General features: G+C 44.5%; 1 pseudogene; it reads left to right on the top strand.

Annotated features, from left to right (window-relative positions):
• The window catches only part of LOC130454744 (mitochondrial-processing peptidase subunit alpha-like), a 42,585-nt pseudogene extending 31,690 nt beyond the window's left edge, over nucleotides 1–10,895 (top strand).
• The last annotated feature ends 4,442 nt before the right edge of the window (nucleotides 10,896–15,337 follow it).

Raw genomic sequence — 15,337 nt, 5'->3', positions numbered from 1 at the left:
CATTCTGCCTGGGGAAGTAATCACATGTGTGGGGTAAATACCCCTCTGCCTCACCAATGGGCATGAAGCCTGGCAGTCACTCTCCACCTGGTTTAACCCACCTGCCAAGACAGTTTCCTGAGGTGTGGCCACTGTGCATGCTACAGCTTCTTGGAGCCACAAGTGAGAGCTGAGTGGCAGTTGGACACGAAAGGAGAATGGGTGCCCTGAAAAGGGCTCATCAAACCTCTCATCAGAGATGCTAGTCCACTTGGAATACCCATAGATGAGAGAGACAATGATAGATAAATAGGCAGACAAATAGATAAATGGATGGATGGAGAGAGAGAGAGAGAGAGAGAGAGAGAGAGAGAGAGAGAGAGAGAGAGAGAGAGTGAGAGAAGGGGAGAGATAAAGAAGGGGAGAGAGAGAGAGAAAGAGAAGAGGGAGAGAGAAGGGGGGAGAGAGAGAAAGAAGGGGAGAGAGAAGAGAGAGAAAAGGAGAGAGGGGGAGAGGGAAGGAGGAGAGAGAGAGAGAGAGAGAGAGAGAGAGAGAGAGAGAGAGAGAGAGAGAAGAGAAATCTATCAGATATGTAGCTAGATGGCTGAATAATAGAGACAATTAAGAACTTACTCTGCCAGGCACTGTGCTAAGAGCTTTACAAATATGATCCCCTTTGGTCCTTACAATAATTCTTTGTGCTTCTACCCTTGGGGTAGCTGAATTAAACCCCTCAACTTTAGTACTCTACTCTGGGGTTGAGCTATCCTGATTGAAGGGTGAATGATTGCAAACTCCCCTCATCTGCTCTATCTAGCCCCCAAACCATGCTTCCATGCTATCCACTAAGACCCCCGAGGTCATCTGCATGACCATTAGATATTACCCTCCCACTGCTGTTCACTTCCTACTTTTGCTGTAGGAACAATAACAAAGCGAACTTCACCATAGCTTCTAGAAAGCACCAAGACAATGAACTAACTGCTCCATGGCTCCGTTCACCATCCCAGCTCAGCATCCAGACTGATATTCCCCTCTGACCACCACTATCCAGCTGGCATGTCTGCTCCTCTTTGAATGTAAGCTCCCTGAGGGCAAGAACAGACTGTCTTCACCTTTGTTTGTACCAGTCCTCAGGGGGTGAGAGATTGGACTGTTTCTCGTTCTGCCCTCTGGGACAAGCAGAAGCAACTCTTCACTGAAAGACCTGATGGTAGTACTTTGGGAAGAAACTCTCAGGAGCTTCTCAAGCGAATATGGCTGGCAAGTGGTCAAAAACAAGAAGCAACCACCCAGTGCCACCGAGCAGAAAATCCAAACAGGGACGTCTCCCCAATGAGTTTTTGCAGCAGATGTCCAACAAGTGACTTGCAATCAATTGTCATTCTCAAATCTTCTGGAGTGGGATGTTGCCTTGGCAGGATTTATAGCACCTGTCATGGAGACTCATGCAGCTGGCAGGGTAGACTGCTATGTATTAAGACTGTGTCATTCCTATACTTTCAGTAGTTATTAAATTTCCTGGGCAAAAAATGCTGCACACGAAGGATCCGGCAGGTCCTGAGAAACCACTATGGGCAGGAATAGCACAATGCACACATTGGCAGCTCTGTAGCCTTGAAACAGCAGAGGTGCAAGTTGCCCTGCCTTGCACTTTCTTTAGTTCCCCATAACTTTGAGGCTGTTTATTTTTTATGTAATCAGTGACTCAGTAGGGATCATTGTATCATCTCAACAAGGTCCACGCTGTTCCAGAGCACACCCCACAGAAAGGGACCAGTGTCCCTGTCCAGTTCTATGGAGGTGCCCAAGACCAGGAGACTAAGTTTCCCCCCCTCGTCTCCATCTGAGTAACATCAAATCTAAATCTTCCCTGCTGGACTTTAGTCCCCGCCATGTAGCGGGAAGGGGGAGTACAGGCAGGAGCTTTCCGACCGTCCTGTCTGTGACTCCCAGCGGTTTCTGTATGAGAGGGCATCCACGCTCACGTCTCCTTCCTTCACCTGTCTCCAAGCCCACACCTGCCTTCTCATCACCTCCATTCCCACTCCCATACTCCCCCAGAAATCAGTCATTGATGTTCAAGAATGACTCCAAGTGGTCTTCATCCCATGAAGCAGAAGCCTACCACTGCATCTCCAAAAGAGAATCAACTGAGAGCAACGAATGAAGTGGCAAGCTGAGACGGCGTGACCTGCCAATGAATGTGATCAGACCCTAGACCCTAGAGAGCATAACACGTGAGGGAACCTGTGTGTAGCTCCTTCTTCATGCCAACGTCAGAAGAAAGCTATTGTATGAGGAGCATGAGACTGGCAGCTTTTATATTTGTTTCATCGGTGACACAAGCATTTCCCTTAAATTCACTATTTAGGCTGAATGGTGTGTTCCCTATATTACAGTGATGAACAAAATAAGCATAACCTATTTAAAGTTCAAAGCTGGCTTCAGATACTTCCTGCCTGTGTGATCCTGGGCAAGTCTCTTCACTCTGTTTGCCTACTCTTCCTCCTTCTGTCTTAAAGTTACTAAGACAGAAAGCAAAGGTTTAAGACAGAAAATAAGGGTTTAAAAATAAAATAAATGACATGTAATTATATTGACAGTAAAAGTAAATTAAAAATAAATATATTGATACTAATATCCATAATATTACTAATAAGGAAGTTCCTGGGGGAGAGGGGAAGAGAGGCCCTGCCAGAAAATGTTCTATGTGACAAAATACTACTGCACCCTAAGAAATGATGATCAGGTTAATGAAAAACAAACAAATTTGGAAAGACCTACATGAAATAATGGAGTCAAATTAATAGAAGCAATGCATATAACTGCAGAATTAATATTTGAAGAATAACTTGTGAATGTCCACCTCCAGAGAAAGAATTGATAAATTGATAAACACAAAGACATAATTTATATACATATTTCTGTTGGTTGGTGCCTTCTCTGAGGAAGGGGGGAAGGAGGGAGAGTAGGAAGAAAGGAAGGAAGGAAGGAAGGAAGGAAGGAAGGAAGGAAGGAAGGAAGGAAGGAAGGAAGGAAGGAAGGAAGGAAGGAAGGAAGGAAGGAAGGAAGGAAGGAAGGAAGGAAGAAAAGAGAGAAGGAAAAAAGGAAGGAAGGAAGAGAAAGAATGAAGGGAAGGAAGGAAGGAAGGAAGGAAGGAAGGAAGGAAGGAAGGAAGGAAGGAAGGAAGGAAGGAAGGAAGGAAGGAAGGAAGGAAGGAAGGAAGGAAGGAAGGAAGAAGGAAGGAAGGAAGGAAGGAAGGAAGGAAGGAAGGAAGGAAGGAAGGAAGGAAGGAAGGAAGGAAGGAAAGAAGGAAGGAAGGAAGGAAGGAAGGAAGGAAGACCAGCATTCACTCTCTACTTGGCCCCAAAACAAAGTGAAAGCTGCAGAGGTCAATTTAGGATGGTTGCCAAGAACAACTTCTTGACCCTAAGTGGAGATATATGCTCCTTGAGGTAATGAGCTTTCCTTCACTGAAGAGTCTTATGGCCAGATGACCACTTGTTGATTATATATTTGAGGCGTTCTTTAGGAATAAGTCAGACCTACATGGCCTCTCAGTTTCCCTCCATTACTGAAATTCTGGGATGTTACCTCTTTAGTATAGTAGACTTCAAGTAAGCACTTCCTTAGGAAAACTTTGCAAATCTCAGAAATTTGCATTCCAATCCTATCTCCCATGTTGTATTAGCTGTTACCCTAGACTAGTCACAGCCTCTCCGAGGTTAACCTCCTTGTTTGTAAAAGGAGGATACTGGACTAACTGAGCTCAGAAGTTCCTCTCAGCTCTCAGAGTCTGATCCCACCATCTTCAAAAAGAGGAGCCGTCTCCCTGGGTTATCCTGAGATGAAATAAGAGAAATCACGGTAAAATGCTTTGCCCATGTCCAAGTGGCAATGATATCTTGTTTTGATCTCTTTGGAGACATTCCACCAGTGGATTTCTACCTTGTTTATACAGTCCCCAGAGGGCATGGCCAAGTGCCTCAGCCAATCTGACCAGCATTTCTGATACCTTATTCACAGCTAAGTCCACAATGGTGGTGGCTTCCCGATCAGGAGGCATCTTGGCTCTTATTTTAAGTGAGGCATGGTTATTGCCTTAGGATGGCCTCAGTTAGTCGGTCAACCCACATTGATTAAACCCTTACTGGGTGCCAAGCACTGTGCTTAGCCTGGGAAGCTAGGACTACAAATAAAACTAGAAAGCCTGCCCTTGTCCTCAAGGAGGCTAATGGGGGAAGACAAAACACAAAAGGAAAAAAGTGGGAAGGGAGATGCTAGGGAAGAGAGAAAGGAGCCCTGAGCAGGGATCATGGAAGGAGAAGTCCTGAGCACAGCCTCCAGATGAATGAGGAATGGCAGGCCAGGGCATCCTCCTTAAATGGAGCTTCTAAGAGAAGACATCAGAGAGAGGGAGAAATCGGAGCAGAGTGTGAATTCTCAGGCTGGAATGAGCTTCCAGGATTGAAGGCTTCTTTCTGGAGCAGGTGGAGAATGTCCAGTGTAGCCTTGTAGGAATGCTTACCTCGGTGCCTGCTTCAGGCACTTTCTTCATTCACCTACCCCAGATGCAGATGATCTCTTCCCTACCCAATGGCTACAGAGAAAATACAAGCAAAAAAAAAAAAAAAAGACAAGAGCTGGAAATCTGAGAGGGGAGAAGGGGCTGATGATGCCACACATGTGGGTGGCTTCTGCTCATTTTAATGACTGCCATGGCTTAAGAAGGAAAGACATTAAAAAAAAAAAAGCAGCATGGTGAAGAAGAAAGAGCCTTGGCTCAGGAGTCACAGGACCTAAATTCAAGTCCTACCACTACCTGGGTGCCAAGTCCTTGGACCTCTCTGACCTTCCTCCATTTCTTAAGCTGTTAAGCAAAGGTGTTGGTCTCACTGACCTCTTCGAATCTCTCGTTACTTTGGAAAACTTACCTCGAGCATCACCTTCTTTGGGAACCTTTCCCGAGCTCTAGTCCTGGAAGAAAGAAGACTCACAATTCTTAACTTCCAGTGGCTTCATTGCTGCTCCCTGACGCAGGTTTCTCCTCTGTAAAATGGGGGTAATAATAGCCTATCTCTGAAAGTTCTTGTGAGGATCCAATAATTGTATTTTTTTTTGGCAAATCTTAGAGCTCTATACAAATACTAGTTACTATTATTATTAATTATAGTAGTCATAGGACAATGGAGGGGCATATCTTTACCAGGAATGGTAGGGCTCATTGGGTTCTAGGTCTCAGAGTTGGAAACTTTCATTTCTCAAATTCTTGAATGTCCTATAAGTAGTTATTTTTCTCCCTCACTTTTTCCCTTTTTCCATACCACTCCTTCCTCCCATCTTTTAGGTCATAAGATTACGTTTTCCTGTTTTAATTTGTAATTCATATTCCAGTCATGTCTACCCTAATATCTCGGCTCACAATTTCTGGTGGTCAGTCTGAGATGTCTCTGTAGGCCTGGCAAAATGGAGTTATGAAGCAGTTAAGTGACTTGGCCAAGATGGTTCAAGGACTATTAATCTAGGCAGTCATGGCTATTCGAGGGCCTGAAAATGGCTACTTGTTGTTCCTCTCCAGGTGAATGGTCAGCTCACTAGCTTCCACTTCCATCCAGAACTGAAGATTTCTTCTTCCTTGCCCAGGATCCTCAGTTCGTGTATGCGGTAGCATTCGCAGCCAGAGCTCCCTTTTCTCAAAGGCCAGCTCTCTAGTCCTCCCTCCCTGACACGTCCTCATTACAGCTGCTCTTTTCTCATTCATTCTCACTCAGACAGTCTCTCAGGCCTCCTCGACCAAGTATTAGGACCAGAGAGAGAAGAGAAATGTGATTTATTATTAGTCTGCCATCTGCTAAGAGAGACACCAGAGAAGCGGACACCTAAAAGTTTTCCTGCCTTGTTTAATCAGCCTAAAACAATTTCAAATCCTTCATCCTCTCTGCCTGGCATTTCAGTGGACCACTTCTTCCAATTATTCCCTTCCTGGAGCCTGGAGAGGCAAGAGATCATTCCCAAACCTTTCCATTTGGGGTTAGCGTCTGCCTCATGGCTAGTTCCCACCCCCCAAATTAATTTCTCTTTTTTCTTTGGGACTCACATCAGTTGAGACACTTTGACCTTCTCTGGGAGTGTTGTTACCGTTCAGGAATCAATGTTGGACAGGCAAACTGGGAGTCTGGGATGGAGCTCCCTTTTGTCTTTTCTTTGACAAGTAGATGGATTTCATTAGCACGTTGGAGTCCCCCATCTGTCTGCCCAGGATTGATCTGCACCATTTGCTTAGAGCTCATTATTGACAGACTTAAAAAGAAAGGCTCGGGATGTGCTAAGATAAATGTGCTTCATTGTCATCTCATTCACTTCCTGGCTCTTTCACTGAAAAAGATGGGAGAGTCCAAGCATCAAAGACAAGAAGGAAGACTATTCCAGGCATGAGGGACAGCTGGATGGAGACCCAAGGAGGGAAGAGGACAATCCTGGATGTAGCAGTCCACCCCTAGCTATGGGCAAGGGAAACAGTATGTACAGAGTGGCTTAGAAGAGAGCATGCTCAGTCTTGCACATGGCTAGGAAAGCCTCTGACCCTTGACCCCAGCTTCCCCCAGGTTAGGCGGGAAAACAGGTTTCTTTGTGCTCACTTGGCTAAGAGAAACCACGCCTATACCTTGTCCTTAACCAATGATAATCATCCCTATGTATTGTGTATATTTGCATATCAAAGAGATTAAATACAGGGCCGCAGCAAGCTCCACCCCTCTCTTACTCTTGGATCTCAGCTCTCACTGATGCCTGTCCTCTGGCCAAGCTTCATCTTTGATTCCTTTCCTGATCTACCTCTCCCACCTGAGACCTGGCCTTCAGCCAGGCACTTTCTTTTCTCTATCATGTCTCCGACCTGTGTGGTATTAAATTTGGATCTTTGGACGGGTATAAGCCTTCTGAGTAGTCCACTGATCGGAGTTTTTGCTGTGGCTCCTTTGTAATCAATAAGGCCTGGATTTCTGACTCATTCCTGCCACCTCATATCTCTAAGTTGGCTCCGCCATCCCCCTCGCAGCATCCAGAACTTCTGTCCTTCCTCTATCTTCCTACCTTGAGGCTTCTCGCTGGATCAGAAAGCCTTACTGATGATCAGGAAGGAACAAGGAGCGATGTCTATGGAAGAGAGCTTTGGTCTAAGCAGTCAATGACTCAGAATCACAAGAGAGGGATGTGGAAAAAAAAAGAAAAGAAAATGAAGGAAAACCACGGCATCATTATTCCACTTAGATTATCCAAGCCTCAGTTTCCTCAATATATGGTAGCACTTTCCTAGCAGTGTGACCCTGGACAAGTGACTTCACCCCCCCATTGCCTAGCCCTTACCCTTCTTCTGCCTTGGAACCAATACACATAATTTTTTTCTTTTTAGTTTAAAAATATATATATATAAAATACATGCTTGGACTCCATCTTAGTCTCCTATGCTTGAAGGAAAAGAATGGAAATGCTCTGAATTTGGAATGGTTTGTCTTTTGCAATCCTTTCTCATTTCTTAGCATTTGACCCAAACAAAGACCTTAAGGTATAGATAGAATTCTTCCCACTAGGAATCTGGTTATATTGCCCTTTTGTTTGCTGGGAAGTGGACTCCCAGATATTCTTGGGGTAGCTGTAAGTAGATCCTTGTTCAAGACACTGAGGGCCAAAGGAATCCTTCTGAGGTCTTCTGTAGACCCAGAATTCTTTGAAAATATCACCTTTATTGGATCAGGAAAAGCACAGGATGCAAACTAAGTAGCCCAGCCGCTTCGGAGGGCTGGGATGGGCATTTCTTGAGGGAACCAAGCAAAGGGACTTTCCCAGCCCCATTTTAGCACCCCAAAAGAGTGCATAGGGATAATTTGGCCCTGCTTTCTGCTATTGAAAGGACCAACAAGACCTGTGACTTCTCTCCCCCTCCATGGACCACTATTCTGTCCCTGAAACTAGCTATGGAGTGGGTGTTTAGGTTTCTCTCCTATTCTAAATGGTTATTTTCCTTCAGGTTCTCTTGCATCTAAATTCATGAGGTTCCTATAAATTTCTGATTAGATTAGCGTAGGCTCCTTTGAGAGCCAGAACTGACTTTGTCCTTTCTGTGTATCTCCAAGGCTTTGCGCATAGTAGAAGATTAATAATCTTTTTATTTATTTATAGTAACTTTTTTACTTTGCATCTATTTATTATATATGAAATTTATATTCATTTTAATTTATTATCTATTTATTGTTATTTGTATTTATTATAACAATAAATAGATAATAAATTATATTATAAGTAGTAGCTGCCTGATTGATTACAAATGTTTAAATGGGGGGACTTATTGAAGTATGGAAAATCAGGGAGATTTGAGAGAAGTTGGGCTCTGGCTCAAGCTCTGTAGGGTAGTGGCAGTCAGCTTGCTGAGCTTCAGACCCTGGTTCCTCTATTCATTAGATGTGTGACCTTGGGTGAGTCTCCCCCCTCCCTGGGCCAACTGTAAAATGAAGGGGCTGGATGAGGAGGTCCCTGAATGCTCTAAAGCTCATTATGTCCTAGCAAATCACTGAAGAAGACCTGGGTTCCAATTCTACGTCTGCTACTACCAGGATGCATTGGGCTGGCCACTTAAAGGTCCTCCCTGGGCCTCAGTCTCCCTACCTGTAAAATGGAAGGGTGGGATTAAACAGCTTCTGGTGCCTAGTAGCTAGCTCTCTGTTATCTCAGAGCAGATCCTGGTTGATCTCTGAGCCTAGGAGTTCTTTCTTCAGCAGTTCAGTCAAAGGCATTTGGGGAATGAGTGGACAGTGGATGATTTCCAATTGGGGGGGTTTGGGGTTTGGGGTTTTTAGCAGTGCAATTTATCATCACTAGATGTCAGTGTGGCCTTTCACAACAGTTACCCAGCTCCTGCTAGATGTACCAAAGACCACACATCCCCAAGTCCTGAAACCCACCCAACTGGAGCACTTTTCAGTTTAAAATCCAATTTTGTAGGGAAGGAAACAGAAGCCCAGAGAAGAATTGGGGTACACCCATCGCCACAAAGGAAGTAAAATAAGGAGGAGAGTTTTGAACCCAGGTCTCCCCAGTGAATGGAAAACCACTTTCCCTACTGTTAACATAACCCTTAGGTTTTCACCAGAGATAAGGATTATGGGTTTAATCGCCTAATCAGCCTGGGGCATTCAAGGCCAATTCTAATCAATTCAAGGAAGATGGTGCCAGGGACAGCATGCAGATAATAAGAGGGCATTCTCAAGTCAGTTGTTTATTGCCTTTTAAAAGCACAAGGAAACCATGGCAACATATTCCAGCTCAGAACCAAGGGGGCACAAGAGGCCAAGGAAGAATTGTAGGGGCAGCCACTGGACTTTAGCATCTCTAGTCCCTAATCCCATCATTGACGGTGCCTAAGTGGGCAGCTGCTACAACATTGCAAAAGATTGGTTATGATATTCAAAGATCTTATTTATGGAACGATGCTTAGAAGAGATGAGAGGCAGCAGGGAGTAGCACATAGAGAAATACACTTTGAAAAACACATAAGCATGGGCACTTACATGTGTATTTATTTATATTTTGAAATTACATTATGTAAAGATTATATAAATTTAAGTCATATTTTAAAATTTATATTATGTAAATATTATATAAATTTCAATGATATTCTATAAATAAGAAATTATATAAATAAAATATATTATACAAAGACATCTAAATTTATTTTTAAACAAATTATATATATTTCTATTATATGAATAATATATATTTAACTGATGTAAATACATGTGTTTTCAAAATGAATTATATACATATCTTTTATTAATGATAAATATGTACATTTAAATCATGTAAATACACATATTTTTAAAATAAATTATATGCACTTATAGTATATGAATAATAAATATAGTTAAGTTCCATAAACAATATATTATATAAATAAATACAAATGTATTGAATAACATAAATTCTATAAATTTGTAGTATGAAATAATCAAACGATATATTATATTTATAAAAATAAAAATATTATATAAAATATATAAACATAAATGTTTGCTAATTTATATAAATTTATAGTATACAAATAATAAATCATATATATTTATAGAAATAAGTGTTATGAATATATTATATTCATATAAAATATCTAGTATATTTCTATAAATATTATATAAATTACCCCAAGACAGCCTGGAGTAAGGCAAGAGTTCATCAAAGTCTTCACGTAGAAGGTGGCTCTGAGACTAGCTTTGGAACCCTGGCAAGTGATGGAATGCTGGGCCTAGAGTGAGAGAAAGACTCCTCTTCCTGGGGTCAAATGCAGCCTCTGACACTTATTAGCTATGTGACCCTGGGCAAGCCCCATCACCCTGAATGCCTCAGTTTCCTCATCTGTAAAATGACCTGAAGAAGGAAAAGGCAAACCAGCCATGAAAACCCTAAATGGGGTCACGAGGAGGCAGACACAACTGGGCGACAAACCAGTTCACTTTGCCTTCCGAGCTCGCCTCTCTTTCACTGTGCTTGCAGTGTGCTGGACCCCAGCCTGTTTGCTCCCGGGATGGGCTCCTGCCTTTCTCTCTTCCGACGCCCCTTCTCCTGCCTCCCTGCTCTCCTCTTGGGCAGCCTCGCTGCCAGCCTCTCCTAGACCCAGTCTCTCCCCAAAGCTGTTAATGGAATTTCTCTAGCATGCAAGTCCGGTCAAGCCCTGCCCTAATTCCACTGTGCTGCCTCCCTCCCGCCTTTACCACGGAGCTGAGCAGAAGCAGTTGTTTGACTTGGAAAGCCGGCGCAAGGCGACTTTTTGAACCCGTGATCCTTTCCCCTCCCTTCCCACAGTCTCCTTTGGCCAGAACAGCCTTCAGGCGGGTCCTCATACTCGATCCTCCCAGCTATGGCACTGACCCTCTGCCAGACCTCCAGGCGTCCCCCAGCCTCGCCTCGCCTCTGCCTCTGGATGGCTAATGGGCTGTGTGACCTTGTCCAAGTCACGACCCCTGGGAATGATGGAAGGGTTTCGAACTAGAAGGAAGGGCATCTCATAGACTGGCCCCTGGCCACAGATGGGGAGCAGCGTGGGGATTGGAACCACTCCTCCGCCCAAGGTGCGGTTAATCTCTGACATTTCTGATCCAACCTTCCATCATTCTGGCCTCCGGGGTAGAGAGCCCGAGGAGCTATCAGCCCCACCCTATCTGATCCTTCTCCAGCCCCACGCGGAGGAAGCGGCTTTGGGTCTAACCGCGCCCATCCCTCGACCAAGGCTACAAGGCGGCGCTCTTCTGCCTGTCAAGGTCCCGATCCGCGTCAATCTTATTTATTTAGTCTTGGAAGTCCCGGGACCTACCTTGGGGCAGAACGCAGAACGGACCCTGTTCTCAAAGCCCTGCCGGGTTCTCTGAGGCAGCTAAGACTCGGAGGTCCCGGATTAGAATCTACGCTTCTCCCCAAAGAATCCGCTTCACTAAATTCAGAGAGGCTCTTGATGGGAAGGGATGAGGAGGCAGGGGCTAATGGATAAATGGGAGTCAGGAAGACCTGGGTTCAAATTCGACTTCAGACACTGGCTGTCTGTGAAACCTCTGGGAAACTCTCTAAGCCTCAGTGTCCTCCTCAGTAAATGGGGAGGAGGTGACCCTTCACAGGGTCATTGGGGACTCTCCATATTGGTTCTGGAGTCTGAGGACATGGTACCAAACCTCTCTCTCACATTCCAAATCGCTGGGATCTTGAGCAAGTCATCTCCCAATACCGAAATTCCCTTATCTGTAAAAGGAGGAGGTCCCTCGCCTCTCTACCCCAGGATCCTAGGACCTGGGCTTAAAGCCGCCTCTGGATGAAGTGGGTCAAGTCACCTGACTCCCCGAGACCTCATTTTCTCCACAATAAAAGAAGGCAGCTGAACTATAGATTCTGCCAAAGGTCCTCTGAAATCCAGGTTTCTATAGATTTTGTGTCCTAGACCCCCAAAGGACCCCCTTCTCAGAAGCATTTTTAAGTGCAAAATTAAGCCCCGGAGTTTGGGAAGGAAAGCAATTATAGAGAAATCCTATGATCAAAAAATCTGTGTGTGCATGTGCCCATTTGTTTTAAGTTCCAGCCCCCTGGGCTAAGGAGCTCCTAAGGGAGGGTGTTAGCCAAGTGCTTTCTGAATCTTAAAGCTCTCCATGAAGTCCCTTATCATGAAGCAGCATCTCCCTTCAGTGCCTGCCTCGGGCTCCACCTGTGATCCAGCTCTACTCTGAGCTGATCAGAGTCCAGACCTGGACTTGAACAGGGCACCTGGGCTGGGGTGGCCCCAGTGCCCGGGGGGAGGGGGTCAGCTGCTCCTATTTCTGCCCTTTGTCCTCCCTGATTTCCAAGGACCCTGGCCGGAGGGGCAGCACTGGCATTCTTGTCATTTCCACCCTGGCCTCAGAGGTCCTTTAGGGGTCGACTGTCTAGCACTCTGGTGGCTTGAAAAGGACCAAGCTTCTCCCTGAACTTGGCTGCTGGTGCCATCTAGGGTTGGGGAATACGCAAAATGCTTTAATATTATTGGTTATCGTTTATTTGCAGGACTAGTCATTTAAACAATTGGCAACGGAGGAGAAGTACACAGAGGAACCAATGCAAAGACCCTTTCATAATAAGCACTTTTACGAATATTATTTCATTTGGTTCTCACAATAATTATTATCTCTACTTTACAGATGGGGAAACTGAGGCAAACAGGTCAAGTGACTTGCCCAGGGTCACACGGCCAGTAAGTATCTGAGACCAGAACTGAATTCAAGTCTTCTTGACTCTAGACCCAGCACTCCATTCCTTGCACCATGGTTCATCTTTCTGCCAACTCCCTTATTTTCAGGAATGGTTCTGACCTCTGCCACAATCTCCCCATGAAATCATTCCAGCAATATGCAATTTCATTAAAAAGAAGATGGAACTCTTTCCACAATTCCTTGTGGGGACTGATGTGACTAAGAAACTTCTTTATTTATGAGGGGGGGAAAATGATGTGGGTGTAAATGGTTTTAAGCTTTAGGCCAGAGCTGAAACTGCATGTAGGATGGACAGCGAGGGATGCAAGGGACAGAGCACTGGGCTTGGAATTGGGAAGATACATCTTCACAAGTTCAAATCTAGGCTCAGACACTTACTAGTTGGGTGACCCATTTGCCTCAGTTTCCTTATCTGTAAAATAAACTGGAGAAGGAAATAGCCAATCGCTCCAGTATCTCTGCCAAGAAAACCCCAAAAGAGGGTCAGGAAGAGTCAGATCAAACAACAATGATAATTAGAATTTAGGACAGTAATGTCATGTCATTTGTACTGTTTCTATAGGGAGAAACAATGAGTTTAACACCTTCCTTGTTTAGAACAATCAGTTAAGACAGTAGCTGAACCTTCCTCTAGACATTCACAGTTCTGAGGAAGTTCCTCCCCATCCTTGGCTTCCCCCTGCTCCCTGTTCCAGAGGCGGCCCCAGCAATAATCCAGAAATGGTCTCAAGTTCTCCGACTTCCTTCCCAGGGGGGTAAACCAAGGTTTCTTTCTCTAAAATAGCTTTGAGGGGCATCTGGGTAGCTCAGTGGATCGAGAGCCAGGCCTAGAGTCAGGAGGTCCTAAATTCAAATCTGGCCTCAAACACTTCCTAGCTGTGTGACCCTGGGCAAGTCACTTGACCCCCATTGCCTAGCTCTTACCACTCTTCTGCCTTGGAGCCAATACACAGAATTGATTCCAAGATGAAGGTGAGGGTTTTAAAAAAACAAATAAACAAATAAATGAAATAGCTTTGGGTTCCAAGGTCCATGGTCTCTCCTTGAGATTCCCTCTCCCCATCCCACTCCCAAACAACCTGAGTTTGCATTAAAAAGTCAATTTGTGGTTATGTTTCCCAACACTGGCCCCTGGTGCAAGAGCTACTGTTTGACGTTCTGTTTGGGGCATATTCCAAGGACTTTTTGGAGGAGCGCTTGGCAGCCACGATGGATTTAATTGAGAGACTCCAATACTATAGGCACGGTTTAGCTTGTGCTAACAGGAGTCACAGGGCTGGCAAGAAAGAATTGAGCTATTTTTATGAAGAGGTGCTGACGGGCTTTCTCTAAACATTTGGGAATGGGAGATTATTCTGAGAAAGATGGGAAATAGGTTGGGGTTTTTGATTTACGGTGCTAGTTATCTTGAAGAGGCCAAAAAAGTCCATGAAAATAATCAGGGTAACATAAAATGCTTCTGAGGGGCTTTTGGGGGACAGAGAAACCTTAGGTCAAAAAAATCCTCAGTTAAGGGCTCACTTGTCCTTTTTTGGAAGGACTGGAATAGATTGGCAGAAAGTTTTGCAATGGACAGAATACTGGAGGGGGAAGAGACTGTGTCAGGAAGACCTCCTAGGTTCAAATCCAGCCTCACTAGCTGTTTAAGTCACTTAACTTCTGTCTGCCTCAGTTTCCTCAACTGTAAAATGAAGATAATAATAATACCCATCTCCCAGGATTGTTGTGAAGATAAAATGAGTTAATATTTATAAATTGCTTTATGAACCTTAAAGTGCTATGTAAATATTCATTGTTGTGATCCTATCTGTAGTGTGAGTAAGACACCTATTTCTAATTGCCACTGCCAGATCCCCGGTTTCCTGTCTTACACATTAAAGTGATTATTAATGTTTGGTTCTAAGGATTGTAGGTCATTTGGTACTGGCCCCTCACTTAGCAGAGGGGTTGGGGGACTTATTGCTCAGTCACAAAAATGAGGCGAGAGAGCGGAAACTGTAAGGCAGGGGCTCTCTCCATGGTGCTAGGTCCACAATGAGTAGACCATCTCCCTAAACTAGAACCCAAAGCGAATCCCTGCCTTCAGAAAGTTTGTCATCAAGCAGGTCCAGTTAAAATCATGCTGGGAATGCAAAGAAATGTCCAGTCACTCTGGGCTTTCAAGGTGTTCACAGTTTAATAGAGCAGCTCGCAGGCGTATCTCTCTACAAAATAGAGTCTACATAAAGCAAATATATACAAACAAGTTATAGAAGAGTTATATAAAAAGAGGAACAGGGCAGGCAGATGGATCAAATGGGCTGGGGTAAGCCTTCAGGTAGAAGCCAAGATTTTAGCTAGGACTTGAAGGAAGCTGGAGTCAGAGATGAGGAAGGAAGACTGCCCACAGGGAAGGCAGCCTATGATAATAGCGGGAGTTGGGAGATGGAGCACTGGGTTAAGAATCAGGCTCTTGCTTTGGTCACCAACCAAGGGGTTAATTTGGGTGAAGACAGCCCCTTTCTGGATAGAACTTTTTTCATCTAGAAAATCAGAGAACTGGGCAGAATCTAAATCCAACATTCTCTCAAGTGACTTTCGTA

This window comes from Monodelphis domestica, chromosome 5, assembly GCF_027887165.1.
Source record: "Monodelphis domestica isolate mMonDom1 chromosome 5, mMonDom1.pri, whole genome shotgun sequence".
NCBI classification, from domain to species: Eukaryota; Metazoa; Chordata; class Mammalia; order Didelphimorphia; family Didelphidae; genus Monodelphis; species Monodelphis domestica.
Note: the sequence above shows the minus strand (reverse complement) of the source record. Positions and strands in the feature narration are given on the sequence as shown.